This window comes from Pezoporus occidentalis, unplaced genomic scaffold (assembly GCF_034315485.1).
Source record: "Pezoporus occidentalis ecotype Australia unplaced genomic scaffold, CSIRO_AGI_Poc_V1 ctg135, whole genome shotgun sequence".
NCBI lineage: Eukaryota > Metazoa > Chordata > Aves > Psittaciformes > Psittacidae > Pezoporus > Pezoporus occidentalis.
In genome coordinates this window covers 729,550-744,824 of record NW_026913157.1, presented here as the reverse complement: position 1 = coordinate 744,824, position 15,275 = coordinate 729,550, and the positions used below count along the sequence as shown (strand labels likewise).

The 15,275-nt window shown below is 45.9% G+C and overlaps 1 protein-coding gene across 6 annotated transcripts in view; it reads right to left on the bottom strand.

The window, feature by feature from the left end:
- The window catches only part of CHD9 (chromodomain helicase DNA binding protein 9), a 92,515-nt gene extending 90,693 nt beyond the window's left edge, over positions 1-1,822 (bottom strand). For 2 of the 6 annotated variants that reach the window (XM_062609118.1, XM_062609119.1), the window contains exon 1: positions 1,455-1,527. The gene's annotated coding sequence lies outside the window, so the exon portion shown is untranslated. Of the gene's footprint in view, positions 1-1,454; positions 1,528-1,725 lie in introns of those variants that run through there. The other 4 variants (XM_062609112.1, XM_062609114.1, XM_062609113.1 and 1 more) reach the window with 3 other exon arrangements.
- Positions 1,823-15,275: the final 13,453 nt, after the last annotated feature.

Genomic DNA, 15,275 nt, shown 5'->3' with positions numbered 1-15,275 from the left:
CTAAATATTCAAGGCACTTACATTACAAAATCAGTGAGGAGCGCAAACTATCTCTTATGTACTCAAAGTGCATGCATCAACCTTAATGTCAAATGAGAGAATTCCAAACTCTTGGCTTGTTTTTTATCCCTGTTCACAAAAATTTGTGTGAAGAGGCAATAAAAAGGTTTTACCATTTCACTGCTTTAAGCCTCAGCAGGAAACAGCATAATTTCTCCAGTAAAATAAAGACGCATGCCACCTAACCACCCAGCATTACACAGTACCAAACTAGCCTCAAAATCGTCTCCTGGTCATTCCCAAAGAACATCAGCTTGAAGCCCCTATCTGGAAAATGCTGGTCCATAAATTCCCACCTTGCTCTTTCACAGTCAAGTCCCTGTTTAAGTCTCCACCCATTCAGTAACATTCTGCAGCCATGCGCCACCAGTTCTCCTTACCCCAAAAATCTTTCAGCCCGGAAGAACAGCAAACTGCATGCCCATCCATCTCCACCTCTCCTGGACACACCTCACCCAGTGCCAATCCTCCCCTTCTATATTCCTTTCCTGGACTCCCACGTTTTCTCTGTTATAGATCGGTGACAGTGGACTGCCAAACTCGGCTCCTCTTCTTCCTTCTGCTTCGCTTGCCCTGGGAAATTATTTTAATTCCTCTCTCTGCCCACCTGTACTATCTCGCGTAGTGAGAAACCAGGTCTAACATTCCCACCTGCCTACTTGGGAGGGTGCCACCTCCTCTCAAGGCCACGCAGCCCCCTTCCTTAAGGACACAAGGTGGCTAGGCATATTCTTGGCTCTACGTTCCTCCACCCAACCCCTTCCTCCCACTGCCACCTCCTCGCTGGGGGCCAGAAAGACATGCAAGCTCTTTCTCTGACTTTCCCGAGGAGACCAGCCCTCTTTCCTTCTCCCTGCCATCTTACTTGAAGGAGGCCGGGGACACGACATCCAGCCTCTCCCCCTCCCCATTAACTGGGAAAGGCCCAATTCCCCCCCTCCAAACTTTGCCCCACCCGACCCTTCGCCCGAGGGCCCCGCGCCTCCACCTCAGCTTCACTGCCGGGCCGGGGGGCCGGGAAACCACATCGCCAGGAGCCTCCGCCCGCCCCATCTTGCCCTGCTGCACCCCCGCCGCCCCAGAGAAGCTCGCCTAGCCACCGCCTCCCGCCCTCGCCCTTCCTCCTCCCACCTCCGCCGGAGAGGTGCGAGGGGCCGGCGAGCAGCCCCGAACCCCCGGCTCCACCGCCGCTGCCGGCAAGGGGCGGAAGCAGGTCGAGGCGCGGCGGCGGGGAGAGCCCGTGCGGCGAGCAGGCCGCGCCGCGCAGTGCCCCGGCGGGAGGAGGGGCGGCGGGTGGCTGACGGGGCGCCGAGGCCAGCCGGTGCCTTCGGCACCTGAAGCGCGGCCTGCTCCGGGGGTGGCGGGGAGCAGCCCGTCCCTCCGCACGTACTCACCGCCGGGTTCGCCATTACGCGGCGGCAGCAGCAGCACCGCCTGGGGCCGCCGCCGCTGCCCGGCAGGAGGCACACGCGCGGGAGGGAGGATCGGGGGGGCAGAGGGGAGGAGGAGGAGATGCCCAGCTCCTGACAGCTCCCCGCCGGGGCGGCCTCTGGCAGTCGCGGCTGCTCTGAGGCGGCGGTGGCTTCCCCTCCCCCTCCAGGGGATTCCCCCCTCTGACTCCCCCGCCGGGCACCCAGGGAGCCGCTGGCCGAGGGCGACACTTACCGGGTGGCAAGGCGGCTGGCGCAGGCCGGGAGAGGCGGGCGGCGGCGTCGCGGGCGAGGGCGGCGCGGCGTGCCGAGCTCTCCTCCCCCGCCGCCCACAGCGCAGCGGGCCAGGGCGGGCCGCGCCGGGCGGGAGGGCCGGCCGGGCCCCGGGCGAAGTTTCACTCGCGCCTCAGCGCGACCCCAGCGCACCCGCGGGCAGAGGCTGGGGGGCGCATTTGCATATCTGTCACCCCCGCGTTGATTGGCCGCCGCCGCGCGCTGACACGGCGCCTCGGGCAGCGCGGCGGCGGGCGGCGGTTGAGTGGGGAAGGGGAGGGCGGGGTGAGGACGCGAGCAGGGGAAGGGGCGTGCGCTGGAGGGGTGTGCGCGGCAGGCGGGCAGGGGAAGCGGGAGCGTGCGGCTTTCTTGCCCGAGACACCTTCACCTCCCGTAGCAGGCCCCGCGGGAGGGGGCAGCCGCTGAAGTGGTGTCTGTGTATGCGCGGCAGGGCCAGCCGAGCCTATCCAATATGGCCCCTGCGCCGGTAAAAGCCAATCCCGGCCGCGTTTACTCTGGAGGCTCCAGCGGAGGCCAGGCCCGGGATGCTGGGCTGGCCGCCGCGGCGCTGACCGGAGCGGCGGGGGGAGCCGGGATTCTCTGGAATCTCCAGCGCGTTTCCGCGAGGCGCGGGCGCAGCCGCTGCCGGCGGTTTCCTCAGGAGCAGCGTGGCGGGCGGCCCGGCGCCGCGGGGCACGGCAGGGCAGGGCACAGCTCGCTTAGCCGCCGGGGCCGCGGTTCCTGGCGCGGCGCTGCCTCACGGAGGAGGATGAGGAGCAGGGGAAGGGCTCCCGCCGCCGCGGTCCCCTTATTACAATAAAACTTCTGGCGTTCGTGTAAGACCTCCACCGAGATACCGCTTGTGGGCGAAGTCCCTCCGGGGAGAGCCCCTGGGGTCAGCAGCTCAATTACTGAGTTGACCTATGAGTGGCATCGCAAGATGTTGCTTTGCAGCCCCAGTGCCAGCAGGGAGAGCAAAGAGGAAACCCGCCTTTCAGGTAAATAAAGGTGGACACCAGGCAAGGCGAGCCCAGCCTCAGGCGCACCATGTGAAGCCATTTCCCGGTGGATCGCATGACTATTTTTACAGGGAACAGATTCCTACAAGTTAACTAGAAGTCTTTCCCGTTGCTTTTGCATGTTTTTTTTTTTTTCTCATATAAAGCAAAGTGCTTTAAATGCCGACTATTAATTTTTAAGGTAGAAATTTAGAAGTAGCCGTTTGCAAAACTTCACATTCATACTCTCCGAGTTAACGTCTGTTAAAATTACTGAGCGACGAAGTTCCCTGTATCAGGAGACCACAGCAGAAGGCTGGAGGAAGAAGTTCCTAGCTTGGTTGCAGAGAGCATCACTGAAGGGGCTTGCATGCAGTTTTATCTATAATTACATATAAATAGAAAGAGCTCTTTAGGTTAGAAGTTACATAGCTCTTGCCGAGTTGACCTAAGGACTAAATTAGAATTCCACAAACATGAGAGGATTCCCACCCAGATTTCCCTACACCTGGATATTGTGTCTGGGAGGACTGTATGTGCAGCGGCAATGAGAAATCCCATCCTAAGGCTTCCTGCTGTAGTTTGCTAGCAGGGAGCTAAGAATATACTTCTATCAACCTGTTGCTTATCTATTTAGCATACCATTTAACATAAGAATTTGTCATTTTAACCAATAATAAACTTCTTGGGTATGGCATGGGGGTTGGAACTAGATGATCTTAAGGTCCTTTCCAACCCTAACTATTCTATGATTCTCTGATCTTGTATACTTAATTATACATTGCAATACATTAATTGATTCCAGGATTTCTAAATCACTCAACTGAGCTATTGTAGGTGCAAGCACAAAGTAGATTCTTACTCCACCTTAGTTCTGAAGGCAAGCCTTTAAGCAGGCTAGTTTAATGTTTTAGATTTACAGCACTTTTGTCTTCCTCCTTACCTCTTAACTCTTTCATGGCTAAAACTTGTTCAGAAAGTCTGCTGTTAACAGTTATGGTAAAGTTCCTGTATTAATTCTTTTAGCCAGTCCAATGTTTTTTGTTTGTTTTTTTTTTTATTTTCCCAATCTTTCACTAATAACTGAGAACAAATTCAGAAAATGAACATACCTGTGGCGGTTTGTTTTTTTTCCACCCAGTGGTATTTAAAGGAAAAAACATATGTCTCTAGTCCTTCAACCTCCACAGACAGAGTAGTAACTGCTTTTATGGAAAAAAGGCCACCATCACCCTTTGATTAGAATTAGCCACCCAATTGTAGTACTTCCCTAATAAAGCTATCAACACTGCTGTAACATTGTGAAGGGCTCTCAGCTGTAGATGTATGAATGGCAGTGCCATAAGTTGAGAACACAAGCTTAGAATGATAATATCACATGAATGGCTGAAAATAGGACCATGTGACTGGTTATTCTGTTGCTCAAAAGGACATTGAATCTCATGAATGCTTAATGTCTGGATGGATCCTCTTAGTCTTTAAAATACAAACAGGTTGATTAAATGTATGGAATTGCTTTTTGTTTGGGGCTTCATTTTTTAAATGTGTCAATATCGCATCAGTTTCAGTGATAGCTTTTGCAGTGTTGAATTTTCTTTCCATCAAAACTTCTGCCACTGACCCAAAAATCCTACTATTGTTTCAAACAATCGTAATTGTAATATGTTTTACATATTTTATGAGATCTTTGTTTTCTCAGCACTGCTGCCTCGCAATGTAATTACATTGCCTTGATCCATCATGGCATACAGATGACTTTTCTAAAATATTGGATTTAGTAAGTGGCAGAATACTTTGTCTCTCCCCTCTCTTACTTTCCATAAATATCTTTCTTCAGATGTCCCATGTACAACAGAGTTAGAACACATGCATTTTTATGTTCTTCACTCCCACAGCACTATAGCAATTTATTCTGCCTTAGGATTTACCATATGCGTGCCTTGTAACACATTGTAGTCTATAGAGGAAGAACTTCCGTGTACTGAAAACAAGAGCACTCATCCTGTATCCTTCAGTGAGCATGGGGCAAAATTTTCCAAGAAAAGACAACAGAGGAAAATAGTGGCTGCACTTGCCTCGTTTCCTGTGCTTTGATTATCCATGAAAGTTGCTGCAGGGGTATTGAGATCAGGACTGGGATGACTCATAGAAGGATTAAGGTTGAAAAATACTTTCAAGATCATGGAGTACAACCCTTACCCCAGCATTGCCAAGTCCACCACTAAAGGATTACACTAAGGTCTACATCTACGCATCTTTTAAGTAACTCCAGGGATGTTGACTCCACCCCTTCCCTGGGCAGCCTGTTCCAGTGCTTGACAACCTTTTTGGTGGAGAAATTTTGCCTGATTCCCAGTCTAAACCTCGCCTGATACCCGGTCTAAACCTGGCCTGAAACTTAAGGCCATTTCCTCTTGTCCCATCACTTGTTACTTGAACGAGAGACTGACCATCACCTCTTTTCAGGTAGTTGTGGAGAGCAATAAAGTTCACTGCAACTGAATCAGCTGCTGAGATTCCACTGTTGCCACAGTGACTGCTTTGATTCTTCTCAGTAGCCGCTCTGCGGGGCTTGGGAAAGCAAAGAGCAGCTGTCTGCACAGATTGCTGCTATTAGAGCAACTCTTTGTCTGTCTTTGTAGATACATTCTAAAAGCTTGGTAGGAATCTGTGGTGCAGGTGAAGACTTGTAGTGCCATGCAAACCAGACACTTGCTGAGGTGTTTCTGTGCTTGGTGCATTGCCTCTGTGATATGCAGCATGAATAGGGAACAAAATACTTTTGCTGTATGCCTTCTGGAGGCATTAACAAATCTGCAAGGTGAGGGAAGCTCATGTGGTTTAGCTCTGAATATATTCAAAGTCGTAGGTTCCCAAATTGGTAAGCTTTGCTTGTTGTCAGCTGTTGGCTGGCAGTTTGTAGGCTGGGTTGATCTGGAATATTCACTGGAACTCCTGCAAAGAGTAGCTATGTGGTACACCTGCAGATGTGAAACACTACAGATGCAAAGTAAGTGCACGGAAGCAGATGGTTTCCCTCATGGCCTAGCAGAGGCAGGTGTAAACAAGGGTAGGGTTATAAATCCTTTTAGATTAGGACAAATTTTAATGTGTTTGAATCTCTGGGCACAATTGCATCCCAGTGTATAGATTAGAGATACTGGAATTCTGAACCTTTTATATTGTGATAAACAACTACAAATAAAAAGCTGAGTGCTAATTAAATGTGCAAATAATCTACTTGGTCAGATGGAAATCTCTTGGCAGGTGGAATGTTTTACTTGCAGGATGAGATTTCCTTAAAGTGTCCCTGGCAGCTGGATACTGTTGATGTAAATGGAGTAAACCTGCAGTTAGGGTATCAAAATGCTGATTTCTAAAACTGCTTCTACTGGTGTTTACTCAAACACCTACACCTGTAATTTGATTGCCTGCTTGCCACAGTGACAGCCACAAGTATGTTGTTAACAGATAAAACTATATTGAAAGCATTAAAATGACATCTGCCATGAAACAGGCAGTGTGCAAAGAGAACATTTAAAATCAGATAACTGAAAAAGTTTCCTTTTTTTTTTACTAAATTGTGTTTTCATTAAGAAATTTTGAAAGTGTATTTTTTAGGGGATTGCTGGCATTAACCAGTTTTAGGTTTTGGTGACGTTTTGTTATATTGTCTTTTGAGATAACAGAAGTTCGTATCGTGATAGGCTGAGGCCAGTTTGTGAATCTGGGTGCTGAGGTTTAAGAGATCTATGAACGGGACTTTAAAGTGTTGTCTGTAAAGATGAGGTTTGAAGAGCAAAGGTGATACAGAACTTCTTTAAGCACTTGTGTTAAAGAAAACAGCCCTTTAAGACCAGTGTTGGAGGTGTTGATGACTAGAGGAGGTGCAGAACTGAAGGTCATCCTACTGTCATCACGTTATGTAAGACAACACTGAAGCCTTGCCATAGTTTTCTGCAGAGTAGTTGAATGTGGAGGAGTTTTCACAAAAGGAGGAAAACTAAGTTTTAGAAATAATAGGTAAGAGGTTTTAGTAAAGAAAAAATACATTGGAGATGTTTTGCTGGTTCTGAAGTGTGAAGGAAGCCTAGAAGTGGCTTAGGTGATCTGTTAATAGAGTGTTTTGAGTTGTGCTTGTAAGTAGGATGCCAAAAGTGAATGTGCTAGTCAGCCTTTGAAAAATGTATCTGTTTTCAATTCTTTTCTGTTTGTTTCTAGCTACAGAAATTGAATGGATATGGTATTACTTTATTTTTTTTTTTCTGGTCATGTAGAGCTTGATATGAGTATTCTCTTTGAAGTTTTGTGCTGCTAAATGTTTCTTTCAGATCTATTTACTATAAGAATGCTTATCTGTGTTTATTGTTCCTGTAGCTGGAGTTGGGAACTGCTTTTTGATTTGGGATAATTTCTAGGACAGTTGTAATTAAGGAGTGAATAGCTTTGAAGAGGAAGAAAAAGGTTAATATATGAGGATTCTGAGGTAGAGGAGTACTTCTTGGGTTTTTGCTAAACAGCTTCTCTGGAGGTGCCTGGCTCCTGACTGTGAGACACTAGTGGGTCTGCTGCTAAAAATGAGTTCTGTTCTTTGCTGTTGTTGCTTTTTCTTTTTTCTTTGATAGCAGAACATGCAAAGAGCTGTGTTTGGGTGTTATTGAGATAAGATTGTCTACTGGAAGGGATACTTGAGGAGCTACAGCCATGGAATTTTTGTAAATATGTATAGAGCATTAGTAATAATCTCTATTCTCTGTTGAAGGTTTTTGGTGCTGTTACTAATGTGAAAGTGATAAGCCCATAATATGGGAAAATTTTATATATGTTAAAGATTCAAAGTATCTGGTAGAAGTCTGGTAGGTAGTAGGAAGGAAGAGTAGCATTAGGGTGCTGTTTTAGAGTCATAGAATCACAGAAGAGTTAGGGTTGGAAAGGACATTAAGATCATGTAGTTCCAGCCCCCCTGCCATGGGCAGGGACACCTCCCACTAAACCATGTCATCCAAGGCCTCGTCCAACCTGGCCTTGAACAATGCCAGGGATGGAGCATTCACAACTTCCCTGGGCAGCCCATTCCAGTGCCTCACCACCCTAATAGGAAAGAATTTCTTCCTTATATCCAATCTAAACTTCCCCTGTTTAAGTTTTAACCCATTACCCCTTGTCCTGTCACTACAGTCCCTAAGGAAGAGTCCCTCCCCAGCATCCCTATAGGCCCCCTTCAAATACTGGAAGGCTGCTATGAGGTCTTCACGCAGCCTTCTCTTCTCCAGGCTGAGTGGCCCCAACTTTCTCAGCCTGTCTTCATATGGGAGATGCTCCAGTCCCCTGATCATCCTCATGGCCCTCCTCTGGACTTGTTCCAACAGTTCCATGTCCTTTGTATGTTGAGAACACCAGAACTGCACATAATACTCCAGGTGAGGTCTCACAAGAGCAGAGCAGAGGGGAAGGATCACCTCCTTTGACCTGCTGGTCACGCTCCTTTTGATGTAGCCCAGGATACGGTTGGCTTTCTGGGCTGTGAGCACACACTGAAGCCGGCTCATGTTCATTTTCTCATTGACCAACACCCCCAAGTCCTTCTCCGCAGGGCTGCTCTGAATCTCTTCTCTGCCCAACCTGAAGCTGTGCCTGGGATTGCTCCCACCCAGGTGTAGGACCTTGCACTTGTCATGGTTAAACTTCATGAGGTGGGCATCAGCCCACCTCACAAGCGTGTCAAGGTCCCTCTGGATGGCATTCCTTCCCCCCAGCGTATCAACCAAGCTACACAGCTTGGTGTCATCGGCAAACTTGCTGAGGGTGCACTCAATCCCACTGTCCATGTTACTGACGAAGATGTGGAACAAGACCGGTCCCAACACCGATCCCTGAGGGACACCACTCGTTACTGGTCTCCAGCCGGACCTTGAGCCATTGACCACAACTCTTTGTGTGCAGCCTTCCAGCCAGTTCTTTATCCACCGAGTGGTCCATCCATCAAATTGATCTCTCTTCAATTTAGAGACAAGGATGTCGTGTGGGACAGGGTTGAATGCTTTACACAAGTCCAGGTAGATGATGTCAACTGCTCTACACCTGTCCGTCAGTTCTGTAGGCCCCTGTCCTGGGTTCAGTATTAGCGGTCATTTTTCTCCTTAGTAGCTGGTTCAATGCTGTGTTTTTGACTTTCAGCCTGGGAACAGTGCTGATAACACCGATTTTTTTAGTTGCCGCTCGGTAATTTTTAGTCTGACCAAGGTCTTTCTGAGCCTCATGCTGTGGCAGGTAGGAGGGGAAGCCGGGAGGAAGCACAGGACACCTGACCCAAGCTACCCAAAGGGGTATTCCAGACCACAGCACGTCATGCCCAGGATGCAGAACCAGGGGCAGTTACCCAGAAGGCCTAGATCACTGATGGGTGGGGGCGAGGTATCGGTCGGCAGGTGGTGGGCAGTGGTATTCTCTTCCCTTGTTATTTCCTTTATCATTATTATTATTGGTGGTAGCAGTAGTGATTTGTGTTATAGTTACTGGACTGTTCTTATCTCAACCTGTGGGAGTTGCAGTCTTTTGATTCTGCTCCCCATCCCTCTGGGAGCAGGGGGAGGGCAAGAAGAGGGGAGGTGCTGTGAGAGAGAGACTGCGTGGCTGACTGCTTTTAAACCATGACAGTTCTTTTTGGTGCCCAGTGTGGGGCACGAAGGGTTGAGATAACGACAGATCTGTCCGGAGTGTGTTTAATCATATTTGTGATAAGCATTCATTGTTTTGTATTAATAGTCACTTGTCACAATGCTGATTTATTGGCTCTCAAAGTTGTTTCTCTTGATCTCACAGTTTCAGCATGTAGTAACTTACTTACAGCTGGTATTTGATGTGTTAGAGTTTATCAAGTGTGGGGCTTGAGCTAAGGTTCTTGTCTCGCTGTACTTTATGGTAATGAATTGTAATAGGGGGGGCTTTGGCAGCAGGGCGGGATGGACGTGGCCATGGACTTGTACCTGGCCGTCCGGCTGCTCTTCATCATCCTGGCCCTCGTCCTCGCCTCCGTCTTCTTGAGGCTGCGGGGAGCCGAGGAGGGCGGCTCCGGGAGCCGGGGGCGGCCCCGGGAGCCAGCAGCGGCCGAAGTGTCCCGGGAGAGCGGCCCTGGGGACCAAACAGCGGCGGCAGCGGAACCGAAGGCCGGAAGGGAGTGGCTGCCGGTGGAAGAGGTCTGGGCGGTCGAGGAGCGGGGGGAGACGTCAGGGGAGCCGCGGCCGAGTCCAGCCCCACGGCAGCAGAGCGCATCCCCCGGCAGCTGCCCGCCGAGCCCCAAGAGGATGTGGAGAGCAAGGTACCGCCTTTGGGAGCCTCGGCTGAGGCCAGCCTCGAGCACCCGGGACAAGTGGAGGATGCAGGAGACCACACGGCATTTCCCACCAAAGCAGAGGAGGAAGATCTGGACTCAGAAAAAGAGAAGCTGGTGGTGGGAGAGCCAGCAAGCACAGGAGCTACACCAGCCCCAGTGACAAGTACAGCAGCATCGTTTGAGAGTGCTGAAGGTTTTGAATGGCCTTTGGGTACACCCTTGGGACCTGCCTGCTGATTGTGATGGGGATCAGCATGGTGACTCACATACAGAGTGTGTTTTACCCACTACCATTTCGTCTGATCTCTAGAGTTAAGCACAGTCGGGTTTGGGTCTCGTCTTTGGGTGTGTGGGGGGTGTGCTGTGAGAGAGAGACTGCGTGGCTGACTGTGTTTAAACTACGACACCCCCATAGAAGGCCACCAAATTGATCAGGCAGGATTTCCCCTTAGTGAAGCCATGCTGGCTGTCACCAAGCACCTTGTTGATTTTCATGTGCCTTAGCATGCCTTCCAGGAGAATCTGCTCCAAGATTTTGCCAGGCACAGAGGTGAGACTGACTGGTCTGTAATTCCCCAGGTCATCCATTTTCCCCTTCTTGAAAATGGGGGTTAGATTTCTTTTTTTCCAGTCGTTGGGAACTTCACCTGACTGCCATGATTTTTCAAATATGATGGACAGTGGCTTAGCAACTTCATTTGCATTAGCAGCTTCATTTGCCTGTTTTAGGAGCTTTAGAAACTCTTCATGTAGTTTGAATCTACAAAATAAAATACAAGAGTAAGTTACTAGTTTGTCAGATGCTGTATTCTGGGTCTGTAGTAGGGAAGGGTCCTCTTGAAGGAAAAAATTATAGTCAAGAGCTGCACTATAAATGGGGTTGCTAATCATAATTAAGAGATTGTGGGTCTTGCCCGTGTACCTCTGTTAAACTTCTTTGGGTTCTAGCTTCAGGTCTAATTTCAGTCCCCAAGTAGCTGTGAAATCAGGTAGTGTTTTAGTCCCTTCAGTTTGTCAGAAAATGTAGTAACTCAAGAGTATGATTAATGTACTGGGTTTTTTTAGGTGCCTTCGAAAATTTGGTTTCAGAAACTGGTTTATGTAAGGTGGATGTTAATCTTAGTATGTGTAGTGTCATAAACTGTGAGCAGCATATGTAGTAAATCCCTAAAATGTTAAGTTTTAATGTAGTACTTTAGTGTAAAATGCTGCTTGTTTCCTGACTTTGTATCATGTCTGCTGCCACAAAACAGGTAGCAAACTGTTAACATTATACTCTGCTTTACTCTAAATTCCCTTTTACTCTTTATGTGATAATAAGCTAGTGAAACAAACCCTGGAAAGTCACTTGCTTCAGCGTAGCACGCATGTATTGCCTCACAAAGAATCCTATCATTGCAGACAGGTGTTTGAAGAGTTGGGGTTTGATACCTTAGTTTTGTGTGAGGCATTCATTTACCTGATATGACTTGATAAAGCAGAGCATTATCTGCTTAAACTGCTTTCATACTGCTCATACTCAGTGAGCAGTATGAAAGGGTGCTCAAAACCAGTCATGCAAGGCTAAACTTTTTTCTACCAAGTATAGAAAGCTTCTGCTGCCCTCTTCTGGTGTTTCTAGATGTATTTTTCCTCTGAAGCTGAGCATTACTTTTCCTTTAAAGGGGAATTTTTAGCTGCCAAAGCTAATGTTACAGGATATGGAGTGTTTTTCTATGATAAAACTACTAGCTTTGTGGATGACAGGAAAACAGCGCATGCCAGTTATCTCAGTTATTGCAAAGCTTTTCACATCTTCTCTCGCAGTATTTGTATGTCCAAGTTTGCTCTGAATGGGTAAAGAGGCGAGTGGGAGATTGGATGCTCGGGTGTGGAGTGTGTAATAGTCTGTACAAATGATGGTAATGGATAGAGTATATCACAGGGATCTGTTCTGAGACTAGTTCTGTTTAATGTCTTAATCAATTGCTCAGATGAGTTTGCAGGTGCCATGAGAATGGGGGAGGACCTGATGACATGTTTAATGACAAGACTGCCATTCAGAGATCTAAACAAGCTGGAGGGCTGGTAGGAACTGGCTTTCCTGAAGCTTGCTTTTTAATACCAGATTCCTAAAATGTCTTCAGAAATCTCCTCTGCAGTCTTGGACATATTCAGAAATTTGTTTTGTAAATCTAAATAAGGTAATGTGCCAAACAAATGAGTCAACTTCTTGTCTGATGAGAAATGTGGATTATCATTGGTTGCTTTACAAAACTTAAAGCTATGAAGCAGTGATTCAGTCTCTTATCTGTGTTTGCTTCAATAAGTAAACCTTAAATTTGTACTGAAGTAATAGCCAAGTGATCATGAACCTGAAAACATGGTTGTGTTTTTTACAATTCTGAATTATTAACTTGGACTAAAACGAATCTTCTCTTAGCTAAATTTTTAAAAAAAAACAAGGTTAATTTTTTTGGTCAGTCATGTGTTGTATTTTTAAACTGAGCCATCTTCCTTTTGCTTTCAACTTGATATATGTAGAAGCAAGATTTGCAATTCATGATCTGTGTAAAATGAATTTGGAACTGTGTAAACATTAGTACCATGTAGCTTGTGCAGATTGTTGTCTTGTGAGTTCTTAAGGTATTGTGGAGATACTCCTAATACTACTGATTTCTGTAAACTGTGTAGTCGAGCACTCAGTATGTGCACTGCAGTAATCAGCTTGGAACATCTGCTTTAGGCCAGAGGTTTTACTGGTCTGTACGGTACACCTCTGTAGCGGCTTTGTGTCACTGCTGTGCCTGCCATACAGTTTTCAGTGGGGTTTTGATTATCAAACTACTAAACCAAAGGAGCTTGTTATCTGTGTGCCCCGAAGTATCTTCTTCTGAGGACAGATTCAAGGTAAACTTTGTGGGATTCAGCAGTCACTTGGCTCAAGTGATTTGGACAATCGCAAGTAAAGCCGGAGTACTGCAAGAGCCACACTGAGCAGGCTGCTGTCTGCTCTTCTGCAGTACCAAATCTGTCCGACAGGGAGCTATAGGCAGAACAGATGTAGCTGGCTGCCGATGTCTTTAAGAAGTCACAGGGGAGAGGTTTTGTTTCATTGGGGTTTGCAGCAGTTTGGACCGGTGTGCCTAAATTCAGTTGAAATAGTTCTTTAGATCTGGGCCTGAACAAATGAAATTCCTTTGGACCGTGACTGTATGGGCTGAAGTAAAATATTTAACATCTGCTTACAAGTGATTTTTTTTCATTGTAAGATGAACTCTTAAAGACTTGGGAATGTTCTGACTTGCATTTCTTGTGTTACGCTTAATTTCTGTGTAAGTTGTTTACCAGTCACAAAGTGCAAGGAATATGGTGACATTAAAGGCCTTTTAAATATTTCCTGTGGAAACCTGACTGAAACAGCCATGTGCAGCTTAGCCTACTTGTGATTGTCTTTGTTCGGTGGTTGGCTTTTACTGCATACAGTAAACCCAGATCTGTGGGGCAGAAATGAGAAATTTGTGTCTTCTAACAAAATATTTATTGGAAGGTAACACACTGTCACTTCTCAAAGTTAATTCTAACATATCCTTCCTAGGCAACAGAATCAGTTGTATAGTACTGTTTCTGATCCTCCTGTGTCATGTGTTTAGTTTTTTATCAGTGCCATAAAACCTTAGTAGATTTCCAGGTATTTGTAACTGATCTTGTATTTTGTAATGCTGCAGGATATGAAAATTAACCTTGGGATGACTGACAGCTAAACTGCTGACTTGAAGCTAACTTCTAACTGTAGTTCACTAAAAATGTAATCTTAAATATGTGTTCTATCCAACTAGCCATGCATTGCCTGTGCAGAGTTTTATCACTATCTTCTGATTGTTCCTTGTGGACGTCTAGGAATTAGGATTGCATTTTGGCTATACTGTTTGATCGTCCAACTGCATTATTGGTTTCCCTCTCCCCTGTACAATCAGTTTTCCTTCCTTTTTTAACTTCCACCAGTAGTAACTGCTCCCTCCACTCCTTCTCAGCCTAGATACTTAGTTGTAGGCCGGTTTCTTCAGTGTGTGTACGCATATATGTAGTTTAGTATATGGTTTGTTTTTTTTAGTAGCACTTAATAAAAGATAGTGATTCATGATAATGGCTCTAACAAACTGGTTTCTGGTTTCACCTATATGGAAGTTAGGAAAAAAGAAATTAGTCAATTTCCATTTCGACAGATTTAAATGGAATTTAGTCTTTCATCAATTTTAGAAATTACATGGAGGAGGTGTGCATATGTATATATATATATATATATATATATATATATATATATATATATAAGTAATCTTTTTACCAAGTGCCACACTTCAATTTAAGAAAAAACACTTAATAGCACAAATACTGCCCAACCCTCACATCAATCCTAAAACTACTGCAAAAATGAGATTTGGCACTGCTCACAAGAGGGCTCTGCAACTTTGTGTATATTATTGTGTGCTATGAAATCTAGCAACAGAAAGCCAAATAATAGTGTCACTTTCCAGTGTAATTAATTTCAAAACCAAGCTCTTATGAGTAAGGATTCCCAGCTCTTTTTTATGTTTTAGATTAAATTATTGAAACTAATACAAAAATAGAGTTGAGAGCTTTGAAATGGAATGTCCTTTTGTCAGCTTCAGGTGAAAGTATTGTAGCTGGTCATGACTAAGGCAAAATAACGTGAAGAAACCCGTGATCTCATTAAAAAAAAAAAAACCCACAACAAACAAAAACCACCAAAGAACTGGACACAGTGAACTAATATATTTCCTTAGCAAAGCCTTAAGTGTCATTAGAAAGCTCAGTAGGCAAGTCATGGTAAGAGGAGTGTTCACTTAGTAAAGATTAATTATAGCCTCCAGCATATCAAGTTTATTATGTCCAATAAGTATGGCAAACAGCTGGAGGAACATGTTTGTGTTTACACTTGATAACATACCTCAGGGTCTGACTCCTGAAGGAAAGATTAGTTGTTGTAGTTGAATTGTTCCCGATTCTGCAAACTGCTTTTTTTTTTTTGATATGTTTAATTCTGTGCTTTAAATAAAACAAAATGAAGGTATTTGATACTGAAGTTGTCAATACATAATTTACTAAATAGTGTCTAAACTCTAAAGCAGAGTGTGTGTGGTTTGGTGGGGTTTTTTGTATTGATTAATCCATGCATTATTG